This window comes from Dendrobates tinctorius, unplaced genomic scaffold (assembly GCF_039654945.1).
Source record: "Dendrobates tinctorius isolate UK_male_01 unplaced genomic scaffold, ASM3965494v1 ptg000020l, whole genome shotgun sequence".
Classification (NCBI taxonomy): Eukaryota; Metazoa; Chordata; class Amphibia; order Anura; family Dendrobatidae; genus Dendrobates; species Dendrobates tinctorius.
In genome coordinates this window covers 48,283,319-48,300,916 of record NW_027361688.1, presented here as the reverse complement: position 1 = coordinate 48,300,916, position 17,598 = coordinate 48,283,319, and the positions used below count along the sequence as shown (strand labels likewise).

General features: G+C 40.8%; 1 long non-coding RNA gene across 1 annotated transcript in view; it reads left to right on the top strand.

Moving 5' to 3' along the window:
* The first annotated feature begins 603 nt into the window (after positions 1 to 603).
* LOC141083171 (uncharacterized) overlaps positions 604 to 17,598 on the top strand; it is a 373,112-nt gene continuing 356,117 nt past the window's right edge. Inside the window, exon 1 of the long non-coding RNA XR_012230663.1 lies at positions 604 to 777. This is a non-coding gene — a long non-coding RNA (uncharacterized lncRNA). The remainder of the gene's footprint in view (positions 778 to 17,598) is intronic.

Sequence of the window (17,598 nt, the reverse complement as noted above, 5' to 3'; positions counted from 1 at the left end):
ACATGCTCCTTCCGATCCCCTATCATTTCATCACTGTCGGCCATACCATCGCACAACTTAAGTTTCAAGTTATAGAACAAATCCATCTGTCACGCAGGGGCGGTAACCGGATTAATATATTAAAAAGAAGAGAGGCCTACTGGATCCACAAGCTTAATACCTTGGAACCCAATGGGTTAAACAAGGACTATGATGTACAATCATTTCTTCAATCATGATCTAGTTATACCTCTATATGTGAGCCAGGACTCGGTATTAAGATTGGTAAATAAGACAGTCTGTTTAGCATTTTCTTTATTATGCTTTCTGACACAATATAAGGTATATCTATTCTGTTATATCTATTCTGTATATCGCATACTAATCTGCTTTCATCTTTATTACAGAACCAACAATTGTGAATGTGTCTGAAATCACCGTCACCAGAACACTGAATTTCCTCTGCCTTTTCCCTGGCATTTCCTGTATCGACGCTACGGCGGTTAATATGGTAACCTAGTCACTACCTTGCACCTCCCCACAATCCATCGCAGAACACATAGGCAGGCGCTCCCTGCTCACATCCCCCCTCCTCCTTCCTATCATCTTTTAGTGCCTGGAGCGCATAATGATGTAAGTGGAGTGCACGCCGGCTCACTTCTGGTTGCGCACTTCCACCCAGCGCTTCTCCATCCAGCCTCCATAGTCTCTCAGGGATATAAACCCTGACGCTTCCCATTGAAGTAGCGCCACTGATCCGCGGCGGATACCGCTTCCACTTGCCACTTCTAAATAACGGTAAGCCCACATGGACACTTCTCTCACTTATACCCTTATGGTATGCCACCTTACTTAGCTGCTCATCATTATGTTCCCTTCTGTAGAGACACGGCCTCCTGTGCCTCCTCACCCACCGGTATGTAACCCAGGAATGCTAATGCACACTCTTACCACGTATTTCACTCTGAGTTTACAGCAATGCCTTTTTCCCTTAGGATTTCTATATTTATGCCCAGTCCTTTTGAGCTCACAGTACAACCTTTTGGTATGTGTCTCTCTTAGCTTGTAGATTTTGGTCTCCACCATTGTTTCTTCTGACTGCACACTATATACATTATGTGCCTTAATGTACCTGATGTCTCCGCATATGATTATGATATATTCTGATCTGTCTACCCAGATACCCTGTATATACTTTATTTATGTTACCTTTATATTTATTTTATTTTTACAAATTTTTTATGTTCTGACCCACAGTACATTGATGAAGGTCATAGACCGAAACGTCTGTATGTATGTACTGCACTATATTAAAAAATCACCTTTTTGCATCAGAATCCACGAGTGTGTGCCAAGTTTTTGTATATAACTAGTCATGGTTTGGGATCCTACTTGTGCACCACTAATACTACAGGGTTGTGCCAACGTTTCTATCTACTATTGTACAGACGATAGACATTACAGCAAAACAATAACCCATAGATCAAAACAGATACCAAGAGGAATGAGGGCCCTGCTCGCAAGCTTACAGTCTATGAGGAAAAGGAAAAGACATGGAAGGTAGATGGTAACAATTGCTTTCGTTGTTCGGACCGGCCAAAGTGTAAGAATCGGGTGTTCATGTAAGGCCGGTTTCACATTAGCGCATTTTATGCGCACGCACGGCCGGGGGTAGCTCCGCCCCCGATCCGGCTCTCTGCCCGGCGTGCCCGCCCCTTCCTTGTAGCGCCGCCTCCTAGCGGACAGCGGCGCCTGCGATCGGCGCACCCTATCTTTAGCATAGGGTGCGCCGATCGTGCGCAGGCCGTGCGCTAGTTGCGCTTTGACCTGCGCTGCGCACTTCTGACGGTGCGCCGTGCGCGCCAAAATCAAACTTTTCGGATTTTGGCGCGCACGGCACACCGTCAAAAGTGCGCAGCGCAGGTAAAGCGCAACTAGCGCACGGCCTGCGCACGATCGGCGCACCCTATGCTAAAGATAGGGTGCGCCGATCGCAGGCGCCGCTGTCCGCTAGGAGGCGGCGCTACAAGGAAGGGGCGGGCACGCCGGGCAGAGAGCCGGCTCGGGGGCGGAGCTACCCCCGGCCGTGCGCGCGCTGAAAATGCGCTAATGTGAAACCGGCCTAATGCTGCATGAACCGGTCACCAGTGGGTTGGCATGACAACCAGAGGTCTCCTGGAGACCTCTATGGTTGTCACTGCCCGCTTGCTTTGAGCGCCACCGAGTGGTCGGCGTTCATAGCAAGTGAGTAATTCATCTACATAGAACTGATCATCGCCTGTTTGTAGCTGAGCCGATCGAGTTATGGCAGCTTCTAGTCTCCCATGGAGACTATTGAAGCATGCGAAAAGTAAAAGAAAATGTTTATAAAAATATAAAAAAAATAAAAGTTCAAATCATCCCCCTTTCGCCCCATTCAAAATAAAACAATACAAAAAAACAAACATACACTTATTTGGTATCGCCGTATTCAGAATCACCCAATTTATCAATAAAAAAAGGATTAACCTGATCGCTAAATAGCATAGAGAGAAAAAAGTCAAAACGCCAGAAATACGTTTTTTGGTTACTGCGACATTGCAATAAAATACAATAACGGGCAATCAAAAGATCATATCTGCACCAAAATGGTATCATTAAAAACGTCATCTCGGCATGCAAAAAATAAGCCCTCACCCAAGCCCAGATCAAGAAAAATGGAGACGCTATGGGTATCAGAAAATAGCGCAATTTTTTTAAAATAAAGTTTGAAATTTTTTTTCACCACTTGGATAAAAGAGAACCCAGACATGTTTGGTGTCTATGAACTCGTAATGACCTGGAGAATCATAATGGCAGGCCAGTTTTAACATTTAGTGAACCTAGTAAAAAATTCAAACAATAAACATGTGTGGGATTGCATTTGTTTTGCAATTTCACCGCACTTGGAATTTTTTTCCCCATTTTCTAGTACACGACATGGTAAAACGAATGGTGTCGTTCAATAGTACAACTCATCCCGCAAAAAATAAGCCCTCACATGGCCATATTGACGGAAAATTAAAAACTTATGGCTATGGGAAGAAGGGGAGCGAAAAACGAAAATGCAAAAACGAAAATACCTCTTGGGTTAAGGGGTTAAAGAGCATGAAAGGTATAATTAACGCCAAATTCGGCCCTGACTGTGTATATAATTATGGATTGCAAGTTTTGTTAATCTTTTCTATGCTGTGATTCAGCTGCACAATTCTCCATGACAGGCGTAGTTAATTCTTTTTTTTATTTTAGAAGGCTACGATGGAAATGCCTCTCCCTTTAGGCTTCTCATTAATCAGAGTCATCACTTCCCACGGTTAAAAAGAAAAAAAAATAACCTCGTAGGAAAAAAAAAATGTTCTAATGAAAAACATCTGTCATATCCTTCCTATTTAAACGTAATCCGAGCGTCTCATAAAGCTCGGCACAGTATATTAACTGAAGAAGAGATACTATTTCATTTCTCATGAATGAAGTCAGAAATAAAATTTTCTGTCACTGCCCTCATCAAATCATAAGCCTTCTCGTACATCTTTCCACAAAATGTCGTTAGACTTTTAAGCCCAATTGGAAAAATCTGGTTATTAAATAGCAATTGCACTGGGGGTAAGTCAATATGTGCCAGGGTTTCGGCATCTGAGAATAATGAGAAAGTTTAGGAGCACATTTCTGATCTTCTTAATCATCTGCTTACACCCTGATATCATACTTAGCGCTAGCGGCTGTGGCTACATGGAGTCAGGATCATCATTACAAGTCTCAGTTCTGTTAAAGATCATTATATTTTGAGTTTATTGACCACAATTAAGAATACATTTTACTGAAAAAAAAAAAGAACTACTTTCCCTGAGAGCCACCGCGTACAGTCTCAGTTTATCGCTTTGTATAAAAATCACTAAAGATCAATGATCTAGCTATAAATTGAATTTTTCATCAGAAAATGACTTATGGTTTAAGTCAAGCTTTTGTGTTGAATTGATGAATTTTTATTTTTTACAAATTTAGAGGCAAGGTTTTTTTTTTCATTTTTCAAGAAGGAGCCATTTTTCATTTTTGCGCTTGTTTTTTTTTTTCTTCGCTCCCCTACTTCCCAAAGCCGTAACTTTTTTATTTTTCCATCAATATGGCTTGTTTTTTTGCAGGGCAAGTTGTACTTTTGAACAATGCCATTGGTTTTGCCATATAGTGTACTCAAAAATAGGATAAAAATTCCAAGTGCGGTGAAATTGCAAAAAAAAAGTGTAATTCGACAACTTTTTTTTGGATTTTTTTTTTTTACCATGTTCACCAAATCCTATAACTGACCTGCCATTTTGATTCTCCAGGTGTTTTCAAGTTCATAGACATCAAACAGGTATGGCTTCTTTTTTATTTAAGTGGTGAAAAAAAAATTCAAAGTTGGTTTAAAAAAAAAAAGTGTCATATTCCGAGACCTGCGGCATCTCCATTTTTTGTGATCTTGGGTTGGCTTATTTTTTGCATGCCGAACTGCCATTTTTAATGATACTATTTTGGTGTGTATACGATCTTTTGATCGCCCTGCAGTGTTGCAGCGACCAAAAGCTTAATTCTGAGGTTTTTACTTTTTTGTCGCTACACAATATACTGATCTGATTAATTCTTTTTATAACTTGATAGATCGGGCGATTCTGAATGCGGCAATACCAAATATGTGTATGTTTGATTTTTTTATTGTTTTATTTTTAATTGGGCGAAAGGGGGGTGATTTGAACATTTACTTTTTTTAAATATTTTTAAAAACTTTTTTTTTACTTTTTTTATGCTTCAGTAGTCTCCATGGGAGACTAGAAGCTGCAGGATCGTTATGAGCGCCACCCTTCGATTGCCACTCATAGCAAATGAGCATTTCTGCTCCACAGAGCAAGAAGTACAAAAAATGTTTCTAAAAATAATAAAAAATAAAAAAATATAAAAGTTCAAATCACCCCCATTTCGCCCCATTCAAAATTAAAACAAAAAAAAAACATATTTTCTGTCGCCGCTTTTAGAATCGCCCGATCTATCAATATATAAAAAGAATTAATCCAATCAGTAAACGAAGTAAAGAAAAAAAAAAAAAAATTCCAGAGTTACTTTTTTTTGGTTGCTGCAACATTGCAATAAAATGGAATAATGGACACTCAAAAGATCGTAGCTACACCAAAATGGTATCAATAAAAATGTCAGATCGGTGCTCATAAAATAAGCCCTCACCCAACCCGAGATCATGAAAAATGGAGACACTACGGGTCTCAGAAAATGGCGACCTTTTTTTTTCACCACAAATAAAAAAGAACCTAGACATGTTTGGTATCTACAAACTCTTAATGACCTAGAGAATCATAATGGCAGGTCAGTTTTAGCCTTTAGTGAACATTTAAAAAAAAAAAATACTTGTGGAATTGCATTTTTTTTGCAATTTCACAGCACTTTATTTTGTTTTTGTTTTCCAGCGCACGATAGGGTAAAATCAATGGTGCTGTAACTAATTTATCCTAATATAACGCATGCACAGTGTATGCTAATAAAGTGCGCATGAAAAAATGAATTATGAAAACCTATCAACAGGAGCCCTTTTAATTCCTTTACATGTAGTTACAGAAGAGCCATTGTTACGTGTATCAAAAAATTGCATTAATGAAAAAATAACTATCTTCTTTTACAAGCACTATCTGTCTTGTTTATTTGTTGGCTTCCTGCATTATTATGAGTATATAGCGTGTTTTTTCTGGGCTTTTAATTACTGAACGTTTAGCTTTGTCTTTGTGCTTAGATTCTTCGAATGTAGAGGTGTTCTTAGTCTTAATTGATTCCCACTGTTATTATTGAAATGGCTTCATGATTATGGAATCTGGGTTATTGTCGTCTCTCGAAGCCGCTCGCTATTAGTTGGAGTTTGAAAAGAAGAAGCTAATAATAAGAAGAGAACAAATGGCTGCAATTATTAAATGGCAACAACAGGGAACTTTTCAGCCAATGATGACATTTCAATTTATTTAATGTGGGCGTAGAATAGTTCAAATTCTCTAAAATATTTGCAAGGTATTTGTTCCTCTGTGTCCGGTGTCAGACTGAAAAACGTCGGGCCCACCAGAGGATTTGATTCTGGTGGCCCAGCCCACCTTTCGCCCCCACTCAAGAGTCTCATAGCAGCTGCAAAGTTTGCACTATGAACTCTCCTAAAGAAGAAGCTAGGGCCCACCGGTTCTCTGGTGGGCCAGTCCAACCCTGCCTGTGTCCTCCACCTCCATAGATGGTCACACAAGAAGGAAAATATGTAATATTCATAATTAGCATTAACATTTCAAAGCCAAGATGCGTTCTCAGGGCCACCTTGATCTGATATAGGGGGAGAATAATTTTGGAGTCTTAAAGAGAGCCTGTCAACACAAAATTACTGTTTAAACCAAGTACAAGTGCTCAGTTCATCCTAGGCGTGGCCAAACAGACTAGTGCACTTGCCCACATACTTTATTCCAATCTATATCAGCCCTTCTTTTAAAGAACTAGATGTAAAGCAAGTAGGTGGGAAGATTCATTAATCTGTTTGGCCACACCAAAGTTCCATTGAGCACCACTTCTTGGTTTGAGCAGTCATTGGTTACTTCCATACTCCTTCAAGGTCCACTTGCTTTCAATAGGGACCCCTATGTGGAAGTACTGATTTTTATTGAAGGGAATTTGATGGTTGTGGTCCTTCTGATTGTTAAGCATTCTGTGCATTTGCACTCTATTGTACGGACCTTCTTCTGTGCCATTTTATAAATACGTCATTAAAGGCAATCGGTCAGGAGGAGCAACTCTTCAAAGTCATCTATATGATTGTACAGGTCATAGGAAGCTGAAAAAAATGATTTTCTTTTAATTATTTCTTTATTTTGCTCACTTGTCTAGAGCAATTAATACCACAGAACTCTACAGACGTCATCACTGTCCGCACTGGAGCTCACAATCTATATTCCCTATCAGTATGTCTTTTAGAGTGTGGGAGGAAACGGAGAATCCGGAGGAAACTCACGCAAACACGGGGAGAACAGACAAACTCCTTGCAGATGTTGTCCTTGGTGGGATTTGCACCCAGGGCTGCAAGCCTGAAGTGCTAACCACTGAGCCACCTGCTATCTTGAAATCTGCGATCTGATGTCTTATTCCAGAAAAATCCATGTTTTTATTATATGGATCTCTGTTCCAGGCTATGTGTCGGACGCAAATGTGCATAAGAATCTGCCTCCAGAGCTTATTTTAAATAAAAGGGGGCGTTACTAGTGTGAGACATGAGTTACTGACAGTCTGCTTTCCTGATCACACTGTAGAGCTGTGTAGGATTATAATTAGATCCCAGCCTTAAGAAGCAGCAAAGCTTCAGCTAAACTCATCTTGCTGCCGCCAAATGTTCAATAGGTTGTCTGATAGATGCCATATTTTTTATTAACCCCTTCAACACCAGGCAATTTTCCTTTTTTTGTTTTTTACTCTCCTTCTTCCAAGATAAATAACTTTTATATTTTTCCAGCCATATATCCATATGTGGCTGTTTTTTTGTGGGATGAGTTTTACTTTTGAATGATACCATCGATTCTTCAAAATAGTGCATTGGAAACCAGATAAAAAGGAAATTTCACGTGTGGTGAAATTGCAAAAAAAAAAGTGCAATTTTACAATGCTGTTTTTTTTGTATTTTTTCATTTTCCATGTTCAAAACATGGTAAAACTGACCTGGGAATATGTTTTCCCAAGTCAGTACGGGTACACCAATACCAAACATATATAGATTTTTTTTTATTTAGGAGGTAAAAAAAACACCTCAGAAATTTGTTAAAATAAAACTTTTTGCTTGTGTCGCTATTTTCCATGATTGTAACATTCTCATTTTTCAGGACCTTTGGCTGAGTGAGAGCTTATTTTTTGCACCATGAGCTGATGTTTTTACCACTTTGTGATAGATAGACTGTTTTAATCACCTCCTATTGTATTTTATTGCAATGTTGCGGCAACCAAAAAACGTAATTCTGTCGTTTTGATTTTTTTCTCAGTACTCCGTTCACCAATCAGATTAATTTATTTTAGATATTTTTTGATAGATCGGACATTTCTGAAAGCAGCAATACCAAATATGTGTATTTAATTGTTTTATTTTTAATGGGATGAAACATTGAACTTTTGTGTTTTTTTTTAACTTTTTTTTATTTTGCACTGTATTTAATAGTCACCCTAGGGACTTAAAACTGCGATTGTCCAATCACTACTACTATAAATATCAGTGCTTCAGCAATGCTATGTGTAAAGGTCAGCCAGGGCCATAGTTGTTGCTGAGCTTATTGGGCCTTGCGTGCCCTGGCCTCCCAATATATATAAATGATGCTTCACTGTCAACTTACTTGTCTCTCCATCCTCCTTTGCTTCCTTCCTTAAGGTTACCTCTAGCCACTTGTGAACAAACAGAGACACTGTCCAGCTGCAACTCTAGGCGTAAAACTTTACTCTCATGTTGTCACAGCACATTTAGATTTGTTACAGCATTATTGACAGGTTTTACTTTACACGTTACTTCATCTTTCCCTATACTCCTCTCCTTGCCACACAGCACGTGCCTGGGTCGGACTGTTTTATACGGCTCCTCAGCGTCCTGTCCAGACTCACTGTGTATGGGGGTACTCAAAGCTGTTTTACCCAAGATCTGAGGTCATCAGCCCACGCAATGACCTGCCACATGATGAGTGACCTTCACTCTTGTGCTGCGGTGACTTTTCCTGTAGCCCAAGTTCCTGTATCTACTGCTGATGCTATATCTGTAGCTTTGCTAGTCCACTGACTCTGGATGGCTGTGCTCCTTCTTAAATTAATGTTTCACGGTCTCTGTTTTGGCCGGGCTATAAGTCCGTCCGTGCTCCATGGGTGCCCTTGCCCTTCTGCATCTAACCAGGAATCTCTCCTAACTACAGTGACCCCTGCTATATTAACTATTACCTATCCTATGTTAAATAACGTGCCCCATCTAGTGGCCTATACAGAACACTACACTTTCCATATCCAACACCATAGTCAAATATATATATACCAACCAGTATTATGTACACTGTATTAAACATAGCATTTTACAATAACGCATGACCTATACATACACTCCATACTGGGATGTGCTTGGGGGTTCAGGATGGCATCTGTGGCCCCCTTACATTCCTCCTTCCTTTTACAATGGTCGTCCCCGGTTGTCATTGTGCAATGTCAGTGATGCTCAGGGTGCATCATTGTCAGTGCAAACTATACATTGACATGTAAATGAAATGAAACACTATGGTAGGAGACCCAGGAGGACCCAACTGTTGACATAGAGCCATAAAAAAGCTAGACTGTCATTTGCCAAAATGTACATGAGTAAGCCAAAATTCTTCTGGGAAAGCATCTTGTGGACAGATGAGACCAAGATAGAAATTTTTGGTAAAGTACATCATTCAACTGTTTACCAAAATCAGATTGAGGCCTACAAAGAAAAGAACATAATACAATTAAATATGGTTGAGGTTTAAAGATTTTTGGGGGTTGCTTTGCTGCCTTTTGCACTGGGTGCCTTGACAGTGTACATGGCATCATGAAATCAATATAATAATCAGTGTCAGAAAGTTGGGTTTGCTTCTTCCAGCAGGATAATGATCCTAAACATACCTTCAGAAACACCCAGAAATGGATGGAAACAAATCACTGGAGAATTCTGAAGTGGCCAGCAATGAGTCCGGATCTAAATTCAACGGAACACCTGTGGAGAGATCCTAAAATTGCTGATGGGATGTGGCATCCTTGAAATATGAGAGACATTGAGCAGTTTTCAAATGAAGAGTGGCCCCAAATTACAGCTGAGAGGTATAAGAAGCTTTTTGATGGTTATAGGAAGTGTTTGATTGCAGTTATTTGTTCTAAAGGGTGTGCAACCAAATATTAAGTTGAGGGTGTCAACAATTTTATTTGTCCCATTTTTGGGTTTTGTGTGAAATTATGTCTAATTGGCCTTTTTTCTTTGCTTTTTTATGTTGATCCAATACACATAAAGAAAATAAACATGTGCATAACAAAACGTGTAATTGCCATAATTTTCTGAGAGAAATACTTCATTTTCTGGAGCAATTTCAAGGATGCCAACACTTTCCACCATGACTGTGCATATAAAACGCATGACATTATCTACATGACGCCATTGGTGTCTTCAGAGGTAGGAACACAGTAGAACAGTCCACCGCTCTTACAGATGTGTAGTGGGAGACTTAGTAATCAAGCCAAGCCCAGCAAAATAGAAGAGTTGAGCGATATTATAGTATACTTATAGTATTGTATAACAGAACCCATCGTCACAGCAGAGCTGTGATTTTTAGGAGGCTCACTTGTGATGATGTAGCTTAGCACAGCGGCAAATAAGATCTGGGCACATCAGGAGTCTCAATTGTAGCGATATAACAGCCCAGAGAAACAGCAGCAGAACTGCAAATATCAGTAGGGAATGAATGGAGCAGTTATTTCTGAAGTGTTGGTATAGATGTCAATTACCTGAATACTCAGGCAGCATGACACCACCTGATCTGACCTGTAAGGCCCAGAGTGACCTTAGAGGCACACATGGGGATACTATGGTAATCCAGCTTGCAAAAGAACTGGTTGCTGGATGAGGACGACAAATAATCAGAAGCTGAGAAAAACTGTGAAAAACAGGAAGTCTGTAGAAACTTCGAAAGTTTTTTTTTTTTTTTTATAGAAAATGTCCAGATCAGACAGGAAGAATGAAGGCCGAAATAGAAAGTTATGATAAATCTGCTACCAAGTAAAACCGGAACATATATTGGCAGTCATGGCTAATTAAAATTTATGTCGCTCCGTCAATACATACATTCAATTACAGTGTCAAGGTGCAGAGGAAATAAATTGAAATAATTTGGAAAATTCAGATGCTAGATTATATATTTATGACATTTGTTGCTCTGTGGTTCAAATCATTTGACCTTATTGTACTTGTGCTATATCGAAAAATAAATGCGCAACCTACCATGCCCTTTGCCTGGCAGGATGCAATGTTACCAGTGCGCTGCTACTGTGAACTAATCCCTGGGGTGGTAGACTCTGTCTAATTATTTATCTTGGGGCAGAATTAGTACTGTCACTTAAACATGTTTGCTTGACCCTGCTGTGAATAGTTTATAAACTTGGACACTGATAACATAGTGAGTTTTTTGATAACTCCTCATGTAGCCCAAAGGTCATAATTATTATTTTTGGAAGATTGCTTGATCTTTTCTTCAAAGTTTTTGAGTTTGTAAGAATAATTAAAATAAAATCCATACTTTGTAGAAACTTCATGTTAAATACTTATTGGTTAAACTTAATGTGTTTGCCGTGTAATAGAAAGGAAGAAAGTTTACAGAAAAATTAACATTTTAGAAATAAAAATGTGAGTCCAGAACTTACATAATTACTGCACAGTGTTTGATACGTTGGTAAGATTCATAAAAATATTTGCCATGTTTCATAATTGTAGCAATTTCTTTTATCTACAAGTACCCTACAAGCTGTCATGCTGGCAGTTGGCGTACGTGGTTCATGGACCCACTGTGCCACGGGAATATGGCTTGCCTAGGAGGTGCATAGCGAAGAGGCTACCTGGAGTTCACTGGAGCTCCTGATGGTGGAGTCAGGCTTGAGCTGCAGGTAGCCACCAGGTACCACTCTTAGGCATTCCCCGGTGCCACAGCTGCTGACTACAAGGGTTGGATTTGCAGAACGGGGACAAGAGACTGGAGTCACTGACAGGCAGGATTCAGAGAGTAATAGACAGTCAAGACAACATGGAATTCGAAGAAAGGTTCTCGTTCAAACAAACAGGTCTTGAAAAACAGTACAGGTACTGCCTGACAGCGATGATACTGATGACAGCGATGATACTGGATAGGGAAATAACTATAATAGACTGAGGATGTGGACCTGGCAACATACAGTTGTACACACACTACCACTAAGGAAATGAAGGAGGTTGCTGAGGCACCTCCCTGTTGGGGAGGATGCCTTTTATACAAGATGCCTCCCACCTGTTGGCTGGGGACATCATTGCAGGTGCGCGTGCTCCCCCTTTAAGAGCAAGGAAATGCACCACTGCAAGTGGTGAAATACCTAATACAATGATCATATACAATTTCACATTAAAAATAGCATGATCCATACACAAAACATCAAGGAACCAGAGCTTATACATTTTACAAAGAAATTTACAGAAAAAACTTTTTTCAAAAAATTTTTTTCACAAAAAACAGACAACTTTTTTGAAAAGTTTTTTTCTGTAAATTTCTTTGTAAAATTTATAAGTTCTGTCTCCTTGATGTTTCATCTATGGATCATGCTATTTTAAATGTGAAATTGTATATAATCATTGTATTAGGTATTTTGGGAATTGTAAGGGAGTGAGGTGGAGGAGAGAGAAAAAAATGGGGGAGGACCTTATTTGCCATAGGGTATTTGTTCTTCCTCATCACTTCCCATTAACAACAGGACCCGTAGAAGCGCAAGGGAATGCGAAATGGCCGTCGTCCGGCTTTTTCTTCCCGTTCTACCCCCCTGCTGAAGATGTTTAAATTTGTCACAATAAAGATTGGATTTTAGAAACGGTGAGTGTCACCCTTTTTTCTCTTCAGTATATCAATTTATTATACTATTGATCAGCGCTCATTTATGCGGGAAATCTGACATTTCAGTCTGCCATCAAGAGTGCTAAAAGTTGGATCCCCTTTATTGACTTTCGATAGGGTGTTCGAAAATGGTTTGTCGGAACCAATCAATCCAGTTTAAGGTGGCAGGACGCACTCCTGCTTAAAAATCATTGTATGTCTGCCATTAACCTGCTATGAAATCTTGGCAAGTCCTCATTGCTGGTGTTATAGTTCGAGATGAGGCTTAATTATCCATCAATCAATAATGACATAGCATCCCGCGTCAAAACATCAGTCTACTTATTTTTTAAGCTAAATATGGGATTGATACTAAGTATATGAGGACAATTCTTGTCCCTTTCTTACTGTAAGCAAAGTCCTAAATTGCCTGTCTCACATCGACATCTTTCCTATCGGTCTCCTGTGCTTATCCAGGTCATGAATTCGGAAGAGCACGGCGTCAGCATTATGCAAGATGAGATTATAATATTTACCACAATGGTTTTACCCAGCTCTGACAGGGCGCTGCTGTGGGTCCTCTTCCCTGCTGGAGGCCATAGATGAGGGAATGGAAATAATGAGGAATAAATGACCCCAACAGCAATCCTGTGAAGCTGAGCTGATTGAGAATTTCTCCGTGGGAGGGAGCTAGGGGAAAAAATCCCTTTATTTTATCTTTCTAATCGAATAGAGAGGTGAAAAATGAAGGCAGCTCGAGCCATGGAGAAAAACGGAGTGGCAAATTGCATTTCAGAAGAAAATCAAGTTACAAGGGAGCAAACTTTTTTCTCTATTTTCTAAGGAAAGCCGGAAAGAAAGTCTGAAATCAGCCAGTATTTTATGGCCGCTGGTTTTAACTTATCCACTTTCTCAGCCTTTTTTTTTATTTTTCGTCTTCATTTTTTATTGTCAGTGCTATATTATCTTTTGATTTATTATTGGCCACTGATCTTTTCTTTGGCGGGGTTAGTAATGTCTATTCAGGTGCTTTGTTTTATCTACGGTATCACCTTTTCTGAAATTTAAACATTTGACATTCAACCTTTCCTGCTCCATACGGGCACTCAAGAACACTTACTCTTTACCCATTAAATGTGACTCTTACTGCCTTTTAAAGCCGGTTCTTTTTACATTTTCTTATTGTGCGCAGATATTGCCGGGCAAAACTACTCTTTGGCTACATCTGGTTTGCAAAATTAACTTTTTAGTTTTTCTGGACAGCTTATAAAAATTTGTGGACAGAAAAATTTTTTGACAGAAGCATTGAAAAACCTTAATAAATCATTATGATTATGAATGATACAGGTCTACATCCCATAATTCTCATATGAAGACATTAGAGGCATTTACTGTAAACTATAAAATTATGGTAATTACACTCAAAATAATCTATATAACTTTCCTTAGGCTAAAAAAAAATCACAGACGACTCAAATTATTTTTACAGACAGGGCAAAAAAGTGCCCTATACTTACGGACTTTGCTGAAATTTCTGTACAGTTGGTAACCCTGGACTATGTTCAAATGACCGTATTTGCTCTCCGAGTGCCGTCCATGGAAAAGATGACAGCACTTGTGTGGAGAGATTGACCTGGCAGGGAAATCTGCTTTTAGTAAAAGGCAGAGGGAAAAATTCAGTGTAGAAATAGTCACTGAGAAGAAGGAAAAAGGGTGCCGTATTGAGTGTGACCATTAGAGGGCAGTGGGGAGCACAGAAGAGAGTGGTTACATAACTGCCACAGGTCAAGTTCACACTCATTGGTCAAAGGTGACTGTCAGGTGACAGTGGGCGGAGCTACCTAGGCTGGGAGTATAAAGGCTGGGAGAAGCTTCCAGAAAGTCTGTCAGCCAGGGGAGCTCATTAGTAAGGAGGGTCTGCTGCGCAGTGGAGTGTTATGATTGAGTCACCGTAGGAGGCAAAAACAGAAATGCTAGCTAAGTCCAGAAAACCAGAGAAGTTGGCAACTATCAGATTGCAGACCCCTGAACCTATCAACACAACTAGCAGTAGCCGTGGGGGGTTCCTACGATGACCTAGACCCCTCGATCACAGCCGGAGAGATACATAGGCCTAAAGAAGGAAAGGGGAAATCTATCTGCCCCAGAGCAGACCCCAAAGCAATAGGCAGCCCCCCACATATAATGACGGTGAAGCAAGATGAAAACACTTACACAGACAGAAAGACAGACTGAGCAAAGACGGGGCCCAAAAACTACCTAGATAGGAACAGATAGGAAGGCTGCTGTCTGCAATCTGCCAAAACCCTATCAGATACAAAAGCCAACAAGCTGATATAAAAATGGCCCTGAAGCAACTAAGCTTCAAAGCTAAATCAGCACTCAGGTACCTTCAGAAGAGAGAGCCAACGGAACACTGCACACTCCAGCAGGGAGTGGCAGGATCCAAAAAGCAAGAAAAACAAAAGCAAATCTTAAATGCAAAAGGTAAAACAGAAAACTTAGCTTTAGGAGAGCAGGAATCAGACTGGTGTCCAAGAGTCCACAGAGAAATCACCCGCAGGGAGAAAGGGCGTAGGCTGCCTTAAATCCAGTCAGTGACTCCACTCAGCCAATCGTCTTCATCAGTCCCAGGTGCCTGATAATCAGGCTCACTATCTTCCTTCACTAGAATAGGGAGTTCACCAGGCCTCAGTGACAGAGGGGAAAATGAACTCACAACAGGAGAGCCTTCAGAGAGCACCAGACAGTAGAGACGGTCACGTAGGGTGACCCAGGAACACAGAAGCATCAGACGGAGACAGTCTGGGTGAATTAAGGGACAGTGTACTCTGATCGGGGAAACGCTGTGGTGGAAGTGCCTAGCGCAGCCACAGTGAGGAGAACCGCAGAGGACACCACGACGGTGACACAGACAGAAAAAGAAGGTATCCAGGTCTGTGTGAAAGGGATTGCCAAACGTCCTGTCATGGTTTGTGGAAGTCATCAAGGAAGTTGCTGAATAAAACAAAGACCTGTTGAATGCACTTTCCTGTCTCAGTCTCGTCTGTTCGTGTCAAGAAGTTGGTCACCCCCCAGCCCTGTTGGATCAGCACACCTCCCCCGCCTATCAGCATCAGCAGCACCACCTAATTACCCATCCTCGCCACCCCTACACTTGGACCAATGTTATTCGAGTCGGTAGGGCTGTTCAGATGACTTTTTTTCCTACCAAATATCCACATGAAAAAAAAGTCAAACCATGCATTATAGTAGTCTTCTCCATATATTGTGTGTGACCCACCTATTTAAATATATGGGTACACCATAAATGGATAACATGCAAATCATTGGTTTAGCATCCAATTTTTCTGGATGCAATGCTATTATTAACATAGGATCTTGTAAATTTTACTCATTGATGATGTATGAAAATGTAACAAGGTGGCACAGAGTGGTAGTCATGGGCGAGTCCACTAGATCACAGTCAGTGAGCACCCCGACCTTGCACATGAAAAGACAGTTCTAGTCCCAGTCCTATGGTACAGTCGGTTAGCTCTGGCACATGATTGCTCTTCATACTGGGACAGCATCCTCTGGATGCACCACATGTCAAACTTCGGTTCCAACAGTGGCAAAACTTTAATAACGATGAAATAGAGGAGATAATACTTCCTTCTCTGTCCCTATCTGGAAATGCTGTTTGATCAGCACGCGTCCGGTTTCTAGGAGCAAACAGTCCTTGAGTAGGCACTTGCACAGTTCCAGTGCTCGTTCCCGCTGCCCAGCAGTCCTTTGGCAGCACTTTCTCCCCTCCAGGGGTATATTATGCTCTCGAGCAAGCAGAGCGTCCTGCCCTGGGCAAACCAGCCCTGGAACTTTTTTAGCCAAACCGTCAGGGCACCGCATGCCCAGCATATAGGAGAGAGAGGGGTCAAATGTGAGTCCCTGCCACCTCCTTACAAATACACAGATTAAAAAACTAATTTTTTATGTACTTTTTTATACGCTTGTAAATGAGTGAGAAGATGACTGACACCATACGTGAAGACTTTTATGTGTTGTTAGAAAATACATTATTGTTGAGAACTGTTTGATGCTGAATTTAATGCAATGTCTCCTATTAGAGCTGTAGTGCATTAGACATCTGGGAGCCCTGCAGATAGGAGGAGTGTTTGGTAGTAAGAAGAGAGATACTTCCAGCTCAGAGCCAGTCAACAGTCAGTAGTGAAGTAAATGAAGCAGGTTACAGGGAGAGTGACAGACTAGGCCATAGAGTGAGGAGTGCGAGAAGGGAAGAAACAGAACAGAAACAGCAAGATTCATTGCCTGGATCCAGTGGCAGAGTAATATGGCCAGAGCATCCTGGACCCTGTGTGGTGAAGTGGATTATAGACAGGAGAGCTCATCTGCAGTTAGCACTGCCAGGAGCAAAATGGAGGAATAGGTTTCGATTATTGGGTAACCCTAAGACAGCACAAGCAAATTGGGTCTAAGCCAGACTTGGGAGTCATAGTGAATAAATACTGAACTTGCCAGGTTGGAGCAAAGGGTATCACATAACAAGGCTATGGTCACTGAAGGACAGACAAGAAGGCCAGACTATTCTAGTCAGGGAAGCCGTATTCTTGAAATGTAGTTGCTGACAAGTGAAATGCCGCCATGTGAAACTGAAATGTATGTGCCTCTGTGTAAGGCAGATGAAGATGTGAACACTAAGGTTCCGAAGCACCAAGACCAGCATTCACACTGGTTTTGATGAGAGGTCATACTGGAGTCCTGATTCATGAGATGCAACCCTCTTCAAGAATCTTCAGCTTCTGATGAGGGTCATGCTACTCAGGTACTAGAGTGAGATTTCTGGAGTGCGAAACACCATAGCTCGTCATGAATTAGATGAGCTGTATTTTGACACCCCAGCTGCACCATTGTCCCACTCCAAGTCTGCCCGTTTTAGCAGAGCTGGGAGAAACTGGTGTGAAGATGC